The sequence below is a fragment of the Pinus tabuliformis genome, chromosome 3_2 (genome assembly GCF_031772625.1).
Source record: "Pinus tabuliformis cultivar Carrire ecotype Pingquan chromosome 3_2, CPIR1, whole genome shotgun sequence".
In the NCBI taxonomy this organism is placed as follows: domain Eukaryota; kingdom Viridiplantae; phylum Streptophyta; class Pinopsida; order Pinales; family Pinaceae; genus Pinus; species Pinus tabuliformis.
The window spans coordinates 465,853,249-465,868,917 of NC_142302.1; positions in this window are offsets into that span (position 1 = coordinate 465,853,249).

The following is a 15,669-nucleotide window of genomic DNA, read 5'->3' on the forward strand; positions in this document are numbered from 1 at the left end:
GACGACGACATGAATGGTGATTATGACGATAATGCAATGATGAGAATGATGGTGGTGATGATGATTATAATGAAGATGATGACACTCCCTCTCTACTAGGGAGATATTCATAATGAGACAAAAAAGTACTCTCAAGTTGAAATATTCATATAAGAAGGGATTTGGATTGATAAGAATCAACAATGATTTACATCATCATAGCCAACATTTTCAAAATAGAAAGGCCTTGACTAACAAGTTATATCTCTCCATTAGATCATAGCACAATGTTGGGAGGCATAAATTTGGACACCACTACCTCTTTAGGCACTTACCGCACTAGGATGTTCATCAAGCATGTCCTTGCATGATCATTTCCTAATCCACTATCATAATATTTGACACCAGGAAATGTTGATCCTCATGACTATTCTTATCTTTTATTAATGTACTTGACTTATGGCGGTTAGTCCTAGTCAAAGCACAAATTCTCAAAGAATATTGGTCCCAGATGTTTATCTAATCCACCATTCTCCCTACTAGTGTCTTTAGTAGGCTTATGACTGTTAGTCTCGGCCATAGTACATGACAAATGGATAATATGGTGTCAATCCTCACTCCCTCTAAACTAGGGAGGAGACATCCACAAGCATAAGCGTTTCTCAAGAATATCCATCATTTTCATAGTGAATAACATCATTAATTTGTTTTCATCGCATTATGCCTTTATGATTGAGCATTCATAGATTTGTGGCAAAATAATTTCCCTTTTGTCATTTGTGATGAAAGAAAATCAAAAAGTGAAATCCAAAATCATTAAAGATACACTATAATGATTTATCTAAGTCTAAACTCTAAGGTTAAAGTGAAAATTTATGTAAATATTATATCTATGAGTTGTTCAAAATTTATGAAAACCTTATTCCCTAAGTCCTATATATAAGAAAAACCAATAGAAGGAAAAATAAGGCCCAATGAATGGTAACTCATGTATTCACACCCTCTTTGGAAAACATATGAATATATACACTCCTAGTCACACTTGATCATATGTTTGTGATGGTTAAATCATGAAGTCCTCTTTTCCCATTTCATTTTCACTTCATCATTTAAGAACCTAATTGAGGATCTAGGGAATTTTTCTTGCCTAAGGGTTTCATGTCTACTCTTGGTTTACTTATGTCACACTACGGTCAATCATGTGACAGAATGAAATACTTAAGTTTGTGGAGTTATTAGAACAGTGTATTAAGTTAGTCACCACACACACATGTATTACATGTCATTGATCCACACGTGTGGGTTGGAGACTCATTGCTTGAGAACTTTAATGGATACTACTTTAAGGCCTTGATGGTATATCTTACAAAATCTCTTGGTAAACATTGTGATTCATCCTTTCTTTTCCTCGAGACACTTGATAATATTGAAGTCACTCTCGTTAATCCACACAATGGGGAGTATAAATTACTTGTGCTAGAAATAGAATTGAGAAATAGAGGTTTTCCGTTTGTGATATTGGAGTCATAGACATTAGATACATGGTAGTATTCCTAGATGTCAATTAACTAAAATTATATTGTCATAATGTGAAAAGAGGTAAACATATTGGTAACCTTGATGTCCTGATCATTCCAAATAATAGCCATTCCACCCAAGTATATCTAATCATCAATCACTACTACTTGGAAATTCCTCCCCCATTTTCTAATTATATGAGGTAGAACCTCACGTAATATTTTTATTTCTTTATCAACATTATTGATGGGTGCTTTTCGTACCATTTTTATTTTAGGAGTATTTGTTTTCCTTTAATAATTAGGTCCCTCATGTTCCATGAGACTATTTTCATGGAGAATTTACACAGAAAGGAAGTATAATGTGACTAAAAAAAACATGTTCCAAGATTTAAGTTATTGGACAATGCCACTTCATGACTCCTATATTTCCTTAACCTGGGACTGAATGGTGAACTTGATAGCCGTAAGGGAAATTAACCAATGAAAATCTCAAAAAGATGTGACTTTTGACTTTATCACATACAAGTTAATATACTTAAAAAAATATCCATAAAAATTTCATCAATCAATGAATCTTTAAAAAAAATATTCAAAACAATTTCATCAAGCAATGAAGCATTACATTATAAATTACAATCTATAAACTTTTTGAGAACTTTTTGCTAAACCATGTTCAAAACCAACATATTTAATATTAATATTTAACAATAATATGAAAAATAATACATTTTCATAAATTAAATAACATGTTATCAATCCTAAGAAATGTCACTAACATAAAACTAAAAAGCATGCAACTAATGGGAGTGACCACTCAAGGCCACCATAAGACAATTACTCTATTAAGGCAAGGATTAATGGGGAAAGATATCTACAAAGGACAAAGGCAAAACTATTTTTTATTGTTTTATTAGGTGCAAGTTGAACATCTCAAGATATAATGAGGAGAAGAATTAATTTTATTGCATTAAGAAAACCCAAGCACATTCTATAACTTAGCAAGGAAGAGATGTATAATACCCATCTCAGCGACGCAACGCATGGCATTAAGTTACTTTTTATATATAATTTAAACTTATATCATAAAATCACAAATTTAGCATGAATGGATGTTTAAAATCCATTTTTATAAAAAGAAAATATAATTTTTGTTTAACAAAAAAAAAAAAAAAAAAACTAGAAACTAAATATATTTTCTTAGAAAATAAAAAAATACTAAACTGAAAATATATTTAAAAAAAAAAAAAAAACTAAACTTAAGAATATATATATATATATATATATTAATTTAAAATATTTTTTAGAATTTTTTTAAACACTTCCCTCCATTCTAGGAAGCAAAAATAATAATAGAAATAAGGACAGACCAAAAATATTCCTTTCCTTGGTAAGTGTTTCCCAACATTCATTCCACTCACTTGAGTTATTTCATAAAACAGAGATAAGTGTTATTTCACACTCTTTTGGCAAAGCCTATTGGGCTTCTCTTATGATATATCTATTACTTGATGGAGTCCTTGATATATTGATCAAGTTTTGATTCAGGACTTGGAGATAAATTAGAGCAAAGAAAACATGAGTACTCATAATTCCAAGTTCAATGCCTCTAATGGCGGACACAAGGCAAGGGAGGGGTTCCTATCGTGGTCATAACTCCAAGTTCATTGTCTTTGATGGTGGACGAGGCAAAGGAGGGGGTTGCGGTCATGGTCGTGGTCATGGAGTTTTCTCTTTTACATTATATTTAGGGAGTTCAAAACAATTTGAATGGAATCATTGTCGTCACTAGGTACAATGGATTGAGTGTGATAATGGATAAAATGCAGTAATTATTTGTGAGCGTTTGTTCTCGAATGAACATTAGGATCCATCTTATTATAGAGAAAATTACATGCATTAAAAACAACTCAATATTTCATGTGACATTCATATTGTATGCGACTTATTTTTCATTAAAAACAATTTACTTTTTCATGTGAATTCATTTTTTGTTAAAATTTCTTCTATTTCTAATTTGAATTACAATTGTAATTTGAAATAAAGCTTCAAGTAAATATTAATTTACCAATTCTGCATGGAAATCATAAGAACATTCACAATCTAATATGAAGAACAAATGGGTACCTACTTCATATGGAATAAAAATGCTTCTACTACTTAATGGAATTACAAGTGTAATATTAGTTGGATCTCCAATATATCTTAAGCCATATTTTCATTTTATTTTTAGTACTATTAAATGCTATTATGCCCTACCTCATTTTATTGTTAGCATTGTAATAAAAATATGCATTTTGCTATAGAATTAGTACTAACATGTAATATTGATTATTTTTCTAGAACGCTATAGGTAATGACCAATAAGATGATGATATAGACTATGTTTAGATTACATCATATATCAGAGATGATGATGATGAGGATGGCAATGGCATTGGTGATGATTATGTGGATGATATTATCAGGATGGTCAGGATGATGATCATGGAAATCATCATGAGGATGAGATTGACTATGATTTTCATCATGCTAGCTAGCCATGCATTATTTTTTATATTTAGTTGGATGTCTTAATATGGTAATAATACATTTTAATTTTAGTTTATTTGAATAATGATGATGATACCATCGGTACTATCTTGTTACCTTATGAATATGTTGAAAATTGTTTACAATTTTTTAATGAAGAATTATCGTGTATGATGAGATTCCTATTTTTTTATGGATGTTGTGAATTTACCTTAGCATAATGATATCTATGAAACATTTTTATTTGGTAATTTTACATTGACTTTTAGTTGATTTGATTAAATATGATGATGATATTATCATTTTTATCTTGTTATTTTATGTGTATATTGAAAATTATCAACATTATTTTGACGGAGAATTATTATGTATGATGAGATTACTCTCTTTTGATGGATGTTGTGAATTTACCTTAGAATAATGGTGTTCATGAAATATTTTGATATGATAATCACACATTTGAATCTTAGTTGATTTGATTAAAGATGATGAGGATATTATTAGTATTATCTTGTTACTTTATATATGTGTTGAAACCTGTCAATGCTTTTTTATGGAGAATGATTATGTATGATGATATTACTATTTTTGGATATAATCTTGTGAATTTACCTTGGAATAATGATATCTTCTATAAATGTTGATTTAGTAGTAATATATGTATATTGAAAATTGTCAATGACTTTTTGATGGAGAATTGTTATATATGAGGATACTGTTATATTTTTTATGAATGTTGTCAATTACCCCTAAATTTACAAATACTAAGTTATGAATTTGAATTGTGATATGTTCTTAAATGTGTTATACATGAAAATACCACCTGATCATCTTGGAGGAGAATACTATGATGTTGGTTGAAATACCCCTTTCTCCTAAACTATATAAGCCTATAATACAAGTTATGTACCATGAGGACCACAATATCCTACTCTATAACAACTTGTCCCCTTCATCTAACTTTTGTTACCAAAATTCTCACATTAGAGGAATTTTCAACTCAAAAAATAACCACCTAAGAACAAATTAAGAAACTAATAAAATAATGCCATGTAGACAATTTTTTAATATATCATTTTTATTATTCTTTTACTAAAATTACCCAAATAAATGTCACATTTATCAAAATAATTGTATATGTATTTTATATTTAAATTAATATATTAGCACAAGATTAAAAAAAAAATTCAAAATTCAAAATTTAAAGGAAATTTAAATTTAAATTTAAATTACCCAAATAAATGTCACTTTTATAAAAAATAACCGTTTACATGTATTTTATATTGAAATTAATTTATTAACACAAGATTTAAGAAAATTTAAAATATAAATTTAAGTTACTCAAATAAATGCACTTTTATCAAAATAACCATATATTTATATTTTACATTTAAATTAATTTATCAATACAAGATTTAACAAAATTTAAATTAAATTTAGGATTTAGGATTTTATATTTAAATTTATTTATTTAACACGCCATGATTTACCCTTCATTAAAAATATTCTTGATATTCTAACTTTTATAGATTAAGATATTAATTTTATTTTTAATATTGAATATAGTTTTGGGTCACTTGGGCACCATTCATAGTTAAGTTAGGTAAGTTATATTATTAAAAAATTCCACTGCCTAGTCACACTTGTAAGTCTTTTAAATTTTAAAGGATTTTGATTGGCTTACACATTATGACATGGAAATTCAATGTTAACATTTTAAAATGAAAATTCCTCTAATGCGAGGAAAAAAACTCAAGTTAACTAGAATTTGACACTCTTGTTCACTTTCGGAAACTCATATGGTGGAATGTGATTTCTTTATCCTCATCTTTAGATTTTTCCTAAAAAATAAAAGCATACAAAAGTGGGAAAGAGCCATAAAGCATGGGGAAGCTTTCTCCTAAGCAAAAAAGCATCTAAAAAGTGGAAAATGCCATTTTTATATGAAGAAACATTATTCACCCAAAATCCTTTGCCAAAATTGAACTAATGAGAAATTTGGGAAATCTTCATAGCCTTTACTTTCCTATATATTGGAGGCTTGGCCATTGAGGAAATGATGGGAATTCGTGTATTGTCACGCTGCTGAGATCTATCTTGAGAGGGATGGTTTTGGAGCTAGGAGTTGGAGGAGGTGTTGTTGCAACTGCATCTGATGGTTGTAATTTTCCTCCAACTCCTTTATTAATATAGATTAGTTGTTCTTCCTTCCATATGCTACTATTCATTCTTTACTTATCCTATTTAACTAATGAATGTATGGGATTTTGGTTTATATTTATTTATTCAGTAATATTTATGTTTATGATAGTTTCAATTATCAAGATATTATGTTGTGAAGTTTTCTTTGTTCTCTATCTTGTGTGTAGGACCAAGATTTGGAGCTATCTAGGAGCGCTTCCCAGCTACACTAAAAACTCCAACAAGACCTGCATGCGAGGACTCACATGAATTCATTTTTCTTTTCTTAATCTATACTCTACATCTTGATCTACTAAGAATCCTGAGCCTTAGAACAACCTTTCTCTTAATCAGTCTATCTTATTTTTCTAGGATAAACTGAGAGAGTTTTATGTTCATCTAACTGTGCATTAAATCCTACAACAAAATGATATTTATAAACTGCAATATATTTCACTATGTAATAAAATTAGTAAAATGGAAGTAAAAGTAAAACTCTAAACAAGAAGCCAAAAGTGGATGTAACCATCGATGCAACATGGGGAGTAGAATTGGATGTTAAACTAGCCATCAAAACAAGATGCAAACAATGAGACAAAAAGGGTTTTAAAGTAGAATTAAAAAAGGGTGAAAAACTAGACACGAAGAAGGGAACAAAATAGGGCATACAAAAAGATACCAAATTGGGCGCAAACAAGGATGCAAAAATGGACACCAAAATGAGGATGCAAAGAATGGTGTAAAATTAGGATGAAAAATTGGGTGCACAAAGGATGTAAGAAAAGACACAAAAAGGATGCCAAAAATGATCCATAACTACATGAAAATTCAAACTAAAATCTAGGTGCAAAATGAGATGCAAATGTGGACACAAAAAGTGGCAGAAAAAATGATACAAATTTGGATGCCAAAAAGGATGCAAAATTAGACACCAAAAAGGATGCAAAATTGGACATAAAAAATGGTGAAATTTTGGACACAAATGTAGAAAAATGGTGCCAAAATGGGCATAAAAATGGATCAAATTTGGATGCAAAATGGGGTGCAACAAATGATTCAAAACTTGGTGCAAAAATAAATGCAAAAGCAGAGTGACAAAAAATGGCTCAAAATTGAATGTAACATTAGACACAAAATGGGATTCAAAGGTGGACGCAACACATGGTCCAACATAGGGTGAAAATTTAGATGCTCAAAAGGATGAAAAATTGGATGCAAGAAATGTTGTTAAAAATGATGATAAATTGGATGCAAGAAATGATGCAAAATTAGCTGCAAAATAGGATGGAAAAAAGGGAGACAAATGAAACAAAAAAGTGGATGAAAAGAATGGTGCAAAAATGGATGAAAATTTTGGCACTAAATCAGATTCAACATATGGTGCAAAAATAGATGAAAAAAATGATGTAAAAAAAGGCAAAAAAATTGGTGCAAAAATAGATGTAAAAATAAGTACAAAATTAGAAGCAAAAAATGGCATAAGACTAGATGCAAAAACTGGCACAAACTGGATGCAAAAAAAGGAACTAAATTAGATGCAAAAGATGGTGTAAAACTCGATGCAAATTATGACACAAAAATAGAAGCAAAGAATGGCACAAAACAGGGAGCAAAAAATGGCACAAAACTAGAAGCAAAACCTGTTGTAAAACCAAATACAAATCTTGGTGCAAAATATGATGCAAAAAATGATGCAAAATTTGGCATAAAATAATGATGCAAAATTTGGCACAAAAAGGGACGCTTTAAAAATTGTACAATAGAGCCAGATTTAGCACCAGGCTACTCATCCCAATGGAGAAAAAAATACACTAAAATCTGGTGCTAAATCTGGCGTAAATTGCCTATTTTGTTGTAGTGAATCTCTATCTTTTACCCTAAAAAATCAATCAAATTTGGAGTATTCATGCACAATAGACATTTAATGAGGATGAGTTATTGTCCACCCAAATTTAATGAGGATGTACTTCATGCTATGTCAGAAGGCATGTTCTCCACACATTTCAAAGGTCTCTTAGATCATGTATAAATAGGAAGATACTTCTAATTTGTAAATTGTAACACATTGGTGATGTTGTCATATTTTTTTATACATATTTTTTATTTTTCAACATAGAGTAGAGGTAACATGCCCATGTTTTCAATATTTAGCCAATGAAAAATGTTGTACATTCTAATTGTACAAACGGTTGAAATATGGTTGGAACATGATCGGGTAAATGGAATCCTCATAGGGTAATATATCAGTGGAATGTTTCCCACCATATCGATGGAATGATGTCCACCATACCTTGCATTAAATAACTAGGGTCCTTGAATTCTTTACCCTTCCAACTATTTCATTCTTCTTCATTTGGGATTTTGTCTAGGTACTAATACCTTCCAATTGACTAGCTAGGTGTCTCAACTCCTTCATTATCTCATGAATCTTGTCACTATAACACCCTCTAGAAGGAGGATAGTTAGCCATGGCATGATTGTATCTAGGAATTTCTAAAATCCAAGACTCCAAGTATTGCTAGAATTAAGACTACCACCACATAGGAAAAAGAAAAAAACAAGAGTATTGGAGGGACAAATCCTTTTTGAGTATTTAACAAGAGAAATCAACTCAATAATAACTTTAAAATCCAAATAGAAACAAAAAACTAAAATTACAAACCTATCCATATTTTCAACGGGGAAAATAGGTTCATTACGATCCATAAGTGACCTATAATTTTGCCTCTCTCCCCGCATAAATGTTTAATTTTATGGAACATATTTGAAAACCATATAATTATATGCATTTCTCAACATTTACTTAAGCATATTCATCACTAACCATTAACCAGTAGAGTACTAACAATGTTAATTTTCTTAGTGCTAGAAGTCTATGTTGTAAATAATTGCATTTTCAAAAAATTTTAACATTTTCACATTGCATTCACCCCATATCATCATAAGAAATTGTGTAGAGAGAACATTAGCAATATAAATGCAGCAAAACAATCATGGGTTTGTCATGATATCTCTGTCATAGGGCTTAGCATATCTCCTTCATATCTTTGTCATAATTTTCTCCTATCATAGATAAGAAGGCCCAAAGAGGCCATTGTTATACCCAAGAACTGAGGCCCATTAGGGCATTGTTAGACCACAAGACTAAATCCCATTAGGGCATTGTTACACCACAAGAATGAGGTACAATTTCGCATACCCATAGAATGGAATGATCATTATATCACTACCAATTAATTACAGGTCCTGGTCTGCATTTATTTGAGGCACACAACCCTTACCTTTTACCCTATAAAATTCATGAAATTTGAAGTATTCTTGAACAACAAAAATATATGTGTGAAAAGTTGAAAATATTTAACTGTATTAATGTTACTTATGAGTAAAACAATACTCTCCAAGTTGAATCATTCAATTTTGTCTTAAAATGAAGGTTGGGTGTGCATTTTTGTGAAGCATGCCAAAATTGCCTTGCTTCACTAAAATGCATGCCTAGGATTCATTTCTTGGCTAATCTAGTTGATTCAAATTGTATACTATTTAATTAATAATTACTGGTCCTGGTGTGCATTTATTTGAGGCACAAAATCCCTTCCTTTTACCCTATAAATCCAATTTGGAGTATTCACACACAACAGAAATTTAATGAGGATGAGTTATTTTCCACCCAAATTTAGTGAGGATGTACTTCATGCTATGTCAGAAGACATATTCCCCACACATTTCAAAGGTATCTTAGGTCGTGTATAAATAGGAAGAGACTTTTAATTTGTAAATTGTAAGACATTAGTGATGTCGTCATTTTTTTGTACATATTTTTTATTTTGCAACATAGTGTAGAGGGAGCATACCCTTGTTTGCCATATTTAGCCAATGAAAAATGTTGTACAATATAATTGTAAAATTGGTTGGAAGATTTTTTTAACATGATAGGATAAATGACATCCTCCTAGGGTAATATATCAGTGGAATTTTTCCCACCATATCGATGAGATGTTTCCCACCATACCTTGCATTAAATAACTAGGGTCCCTAAATTATTTACCCTTCCAACTCTTCATTCTTCTTCATCTGGGATTCCATCTAGGTACTAATGTAGACCATGACCTTATGCAGGCCTTCCAATTAATTGGATAGGTGCCCCATCTGCTTCCTTATCTCATGCAAATTTTCACTGTAACACCCTCTAGGAGGAGGATAGCTAGTCATGGCATGATTTTTTATAGGAATTTCCATATCAAAGACTCCAATTATTGCTAGAATAAGACTACCACCACATAGGAAAAAGAAAAAAACAAGATGATTGGTGGGACAAATCCTTTTTTAGTATTTGACAAGACCAATCAACTCAATGATAACTTTAAAATCCAATTAGAAACATAAAACTAAAATTACAAACATGTCCATATTTTCAATGGGGAAAATAGGTTCATCACCATCCATATGTGACCTATAATTTTGCCTCTCTCCCCACATAGATGTTTAATTTTATGGACCAAATTTCACAACCATATAATTATTACATTTTTCAACATTTACTCAAGCATATTCATCATTAACCATTAACCAGTAGAGTACTAACAGTGTTAATTTTCTTAGGGATAGAAGTCTTTGTTGTAGATAATTTAATTTTAAAACATTTTCACATTGCATTCACCCCATATCATCATAAGCAATTATGTAGAGAGAACATTAGCAATAAAAATGCAGTGGAAAATTCATAGGTTTGTCATGGAATCTTTGTCGTAGGTTTGTCATGATATCTATGTCATAGGATTCTGCATATCTCCTTCGTATCTTTTTCATAATCTTTTCTCATATCATAGATAAGAAGTCCCAAAGAGGTTTTTGTCATAAGAAAGAACTAGGGCCCATTATGGCACTATTACACCACAATAATGAGGCACATTAGGGTACTATTAAACCACAAGACTGAGGCTCATTAGGGTGATGTTACACCACAAGACAGAGGCACATTAGGGTGTTGTTACACGAAAAGAGTGAGGCCCATTAGCGTGTTGTTACACGAAAAGAGTGAGGCCCATTAGGGTGTTGTTACACCACAAGACTAAGGTATAATTTCATAGACCCATAGGATGGAATGATCACTATATCTCTGCCAATTAATTACAGCTCCTGGTGTGTATTTTTTTGAGGCACATAATCCCTACCTTTACCCTATAAAATCCATGCAATTTGGAGTATTGTTTATCAATAGAAATATACATGTGAAAAATAACTTTCCAAATAATAGACTTCCAAATAACCAAACCATTCTAAAAATTCATGAGAACTCAGAGCCACAACTAAGCATTAAATCCACAATATCACGATATGCCATAAATAGAAACATACGTTCAAATAATAACACAAATCATAAGGAGAAATCCAATTGTCCATCATATTGTATTACTCTATAAGAAAAAGGCTCCATGCACTATTGCATAATAATTACACAGTCGGGCTCACTAGTCATTCAGCTTTGCACAACATACACAAAAAAACAAACATCCACATTACAAAACCAACAATATATATGTATATCAATGAATCTTACATTGGGGCTTCATAGAAACCATAGAATCAACCATACATTCCTATGACTACTGATAGAAAAACACATATAGACACGTGATTAACAGGAAAATAGCATTTTCCTTCAGTGGTCAACAACTATGTATATTCTCCCTGAGCAAGCTCCTCAATTTTGTCTCATCTCTCCAACCTCTGACCTATCCTGAACGTCCATTTTATTTATGCCAACACCCTACTATGCACAATAAATACCTTCCTTTCTCTTTAATCCTCCTACATGGTCCCATACTTAGCCAAATTTCACAAAAAAAAAATTGGGCTCTAATGGCCCCCCAACACAAAAAATATAGTTCGTCATCGAGCCAACCAATCCTCCTTTTATCCCCATGGATCAAGTAAACTTTTTCCATACTGAGGTTGTCTTCAAGACTATGGTACAATAGTTATAGGGCAGTCAAGGACCCTGGTTTCTCTAGAGCTGTAAAGACATCCTAGAAGGGGAGTGCCACGTCACCCCTCTCCACAGCGGCATGCTCGAAAAAATAATCCTTACCACCACTATTTCTCTAGGGCCAAATTCTATGTTTGTTCCTAACCTTTGTCCCCTTCTTGCTGCTACACCTGATCCTTCCTCTGGTGAGCGATGGCTAGATTTCATTCCTCTAGCATTCTCCACAGTATCGTGAGGGTCGCTCTGATAGGGTGATTCATCTATTTTCGTGCAACTGCACTTCGCCCTTGATGTGTTTTCAATTCCATCCACTCGCCAAAGTAGGGTTTTTTCCCTTGATGTCCCTGCACCACGCCATCATGTATGAGGACAAGTGGTTGTCAAACTACTACATTCCCCATAATGGAGACTATCCTAACACTGGTTTGTTGAATATAATTTCAAAACCTTCCCAAAATCGATGTCGGGCTATACTAACTAGTGAGACGATAGAATAATTTTTAAAAACTCCTTGTGAGTGGAGGAGGCCCTCCCTTGTCTGGGTCGTCTGATGTAAACTAACCACCTCCTCTAGATGAAATCTCTTTTTCTCATTTTTCCATCCCAGACTCTTTTGATGCAGTCTCCTCTTCCATGTCCACACCACCTTACCATCGCCAATACTTGGGGCCCCTTCTCTTTTGATTTCCTTAATATTTTCCATTCCTCATTCAGCTCCCTTTGTGTGCTTCATCATATTCCTCCCTCTTTGCTCCACCCTTGTGCGACTCATCCTACTTCAAATGTAAATGGTCCTTGTCTCCTATAATTCTCTACTACTCTAAAACTTCCTCTCAACAATTCCTTTGTTCCTTAGTCATCCCTCGAGTGGTATTTTATAGCACTTCATGCTTCCCACTACCTTCTTTTCTATGATTGTGACATTGGTTCAGTCATGATGATCTGAATCGTTATCTTTGTTCAAGCCATGTTAAATATCCTCCTTCGGCTCAACCTAATGAGATGGTTTACACATGCCACATCTCATCTCTGATAATTCCTATCACGCGATTCTGACCTCCACCTAATTTTTTGAGCTTCCACATGCTAAAGTACACCAGCACTGGTGCATCTAAACTATAAGACTATGACTCTTGACTCCCATCTAAACATTTTCACACAATTTCTCTTCGGTGGGGTTGCCCCCAACATGAAAATACCCTTGCATTAACCTGCCTCTAGCTCAAACTTCTTCCTTCCAACACGACAAGGTGGTTTTCTCTATACCTCTCTAACAAGTCGGATCAATAATCTAGTTTGCCAACTCTACTACCTACTCACTACCTACTAAATCCTAACCTATGTACATCAATGTTTATTTATATACATAGGGGGTAACACCCCTTTCCATTACATCTTACTTGGGTTATGGTAGGTTCCAATTCTTGAGCAATCTATTAGTATTTTAATTGTTCTTATTCTCACTATTTGTAACAATCCAATTACATAAATCGATACAGTATTTTCAGGTTCAAAATTGTTTGTTTCTTTGGCTCTATGGATGATTGTAAATAGGCTTTTCTTAGATAGTCTTGAAATCTTCAGCTCTGTGTTGTTACATTGGAATCATTTTTGGTCAAAATTTGTTATGTTGTAAAAACAGCAAGAACTTGTATTTTTTTTATTCTAAGGAATAACAAAAAAGTAATTTTCATAGTTAAAAAAAAAAAAAAAACCTCTTACTTGGGTTAGTCATCTTCTCGAAAGGTGGCGCAACTTCTGATTGTGCCCACCCTCTTATTAAGTATAGCCACTATACTTACCTCCTCAAGTTCATCCCTAGGTTAGGTAACCCTCTTCATTTCCTCAAAAGTGTTGGGGAACAAGTTATTCCATATGGGGGCCTTAAAGTCATCCAAGGCCTATGCATTTGCAACACAAGAAACTAATAATGACAAGTAAATTGTATAACAAAAAAAATTATGATCTTTACTCATGTTTATTAGAATTGTTGCATGTTTTACATCATTGGAATGACATCTTAGTTGTAACTTAATTGAAATTTTATTATGGTATATATGTGCAATTTGATATGATGTAATATGATTATGGTTTCGTTTCATATGTTGTAATATTAAAAATATAACAGAAATACTAAATATTGCATGAAATAAATAATAACTTTTTATTTTGAATGCTTTTTTTGCAGAACACAGGTAGTTTAGAAGATCCAATTGATCATGAGATCAATCCACATTACATTGGGTTTGTTTCATACATTCAATACAATGATGATGAGGTATATGGAGAGGACACCGAGGCAGATGACAATAATGATGACATTAATGATGATCATGAATTTTCAGTCTAGAAACTCGGATTTACCACAACCATTTTGTAGGAATGTCTATGTTCCGGGTCCATAAGTGGATTCATGATTATGACATAAATCCCCAAGGAAATAGTGTCGAGAGAATAATATATATACAAAAAAGAAACAAAAATAGAAATAAACAAATGTCGGCTTCAATAAACCCTCATAATAAATCTTTCATAATTTGTTAAGGGAATTATTAATATATTATATAGTTAATGTATTATTAATAATGTATTGACTAGATATACTAATACTAATTTTGATGTTGATGATCATGATAGACATGATGATGATGATGGGAAATTTGTTGGTAGTAGTCAATGACATTGATCATATAGACTCCATCATGGATCATTGTTGATAAATTGTTATGATGCCTCTTTTCATGTTTATTATCATATGTATCATTTTCACCTATAGTACCATATTGAGTTGTATCATTTTGACATGTATCATTTTGAATTATATCATTTGGACATGTATTATCTAGGCATGCATTATGTGTAGTTGGTCACGGACCAACAACTTTGTTTATTAATAATATAAAAATACAAGTTATAGTTTAAAAAAATTATCTTGTTATTTTATTCTAATGTTGTGGTGTGGTCTGTAACTATAAGAAACTTGAAAGAGCTCTGCTCTGGAAATATCTATGATGTGAATTTGGATCTGCATTATGTGTAGGTTGTCATGACTAGTAATTTTATTTATTAATAATACAAAAATACCTATTATAGTTTTTTTTAAATGATGTTAGTTTGTATGGATGTCCATTTCCCTAAAAATACTTTATAAATGATATGTTATAAAATATTTCAAATGCAATATGACTTACCCTATAATCATATAAGTTATTTACGAGGCATGATATACTTAACTAATTTATTTGAAATTAAAAATATTAAATCAATAATTGGAAGTTGTAATATTCTAATTATAGTAATACAGTGATATATCAAAACATGAACTAGTTACAACAAATAAATAAACATGCAATTTGAAAACTCCATAAGATCAACAAATTTAGAACATTATTTTCCACCAAGATGGATATACGTTTTCCCTGCACTATGCCGTTGATCCTCAGTTTCAAATACTTCATAACTCCCTAAAGTGAA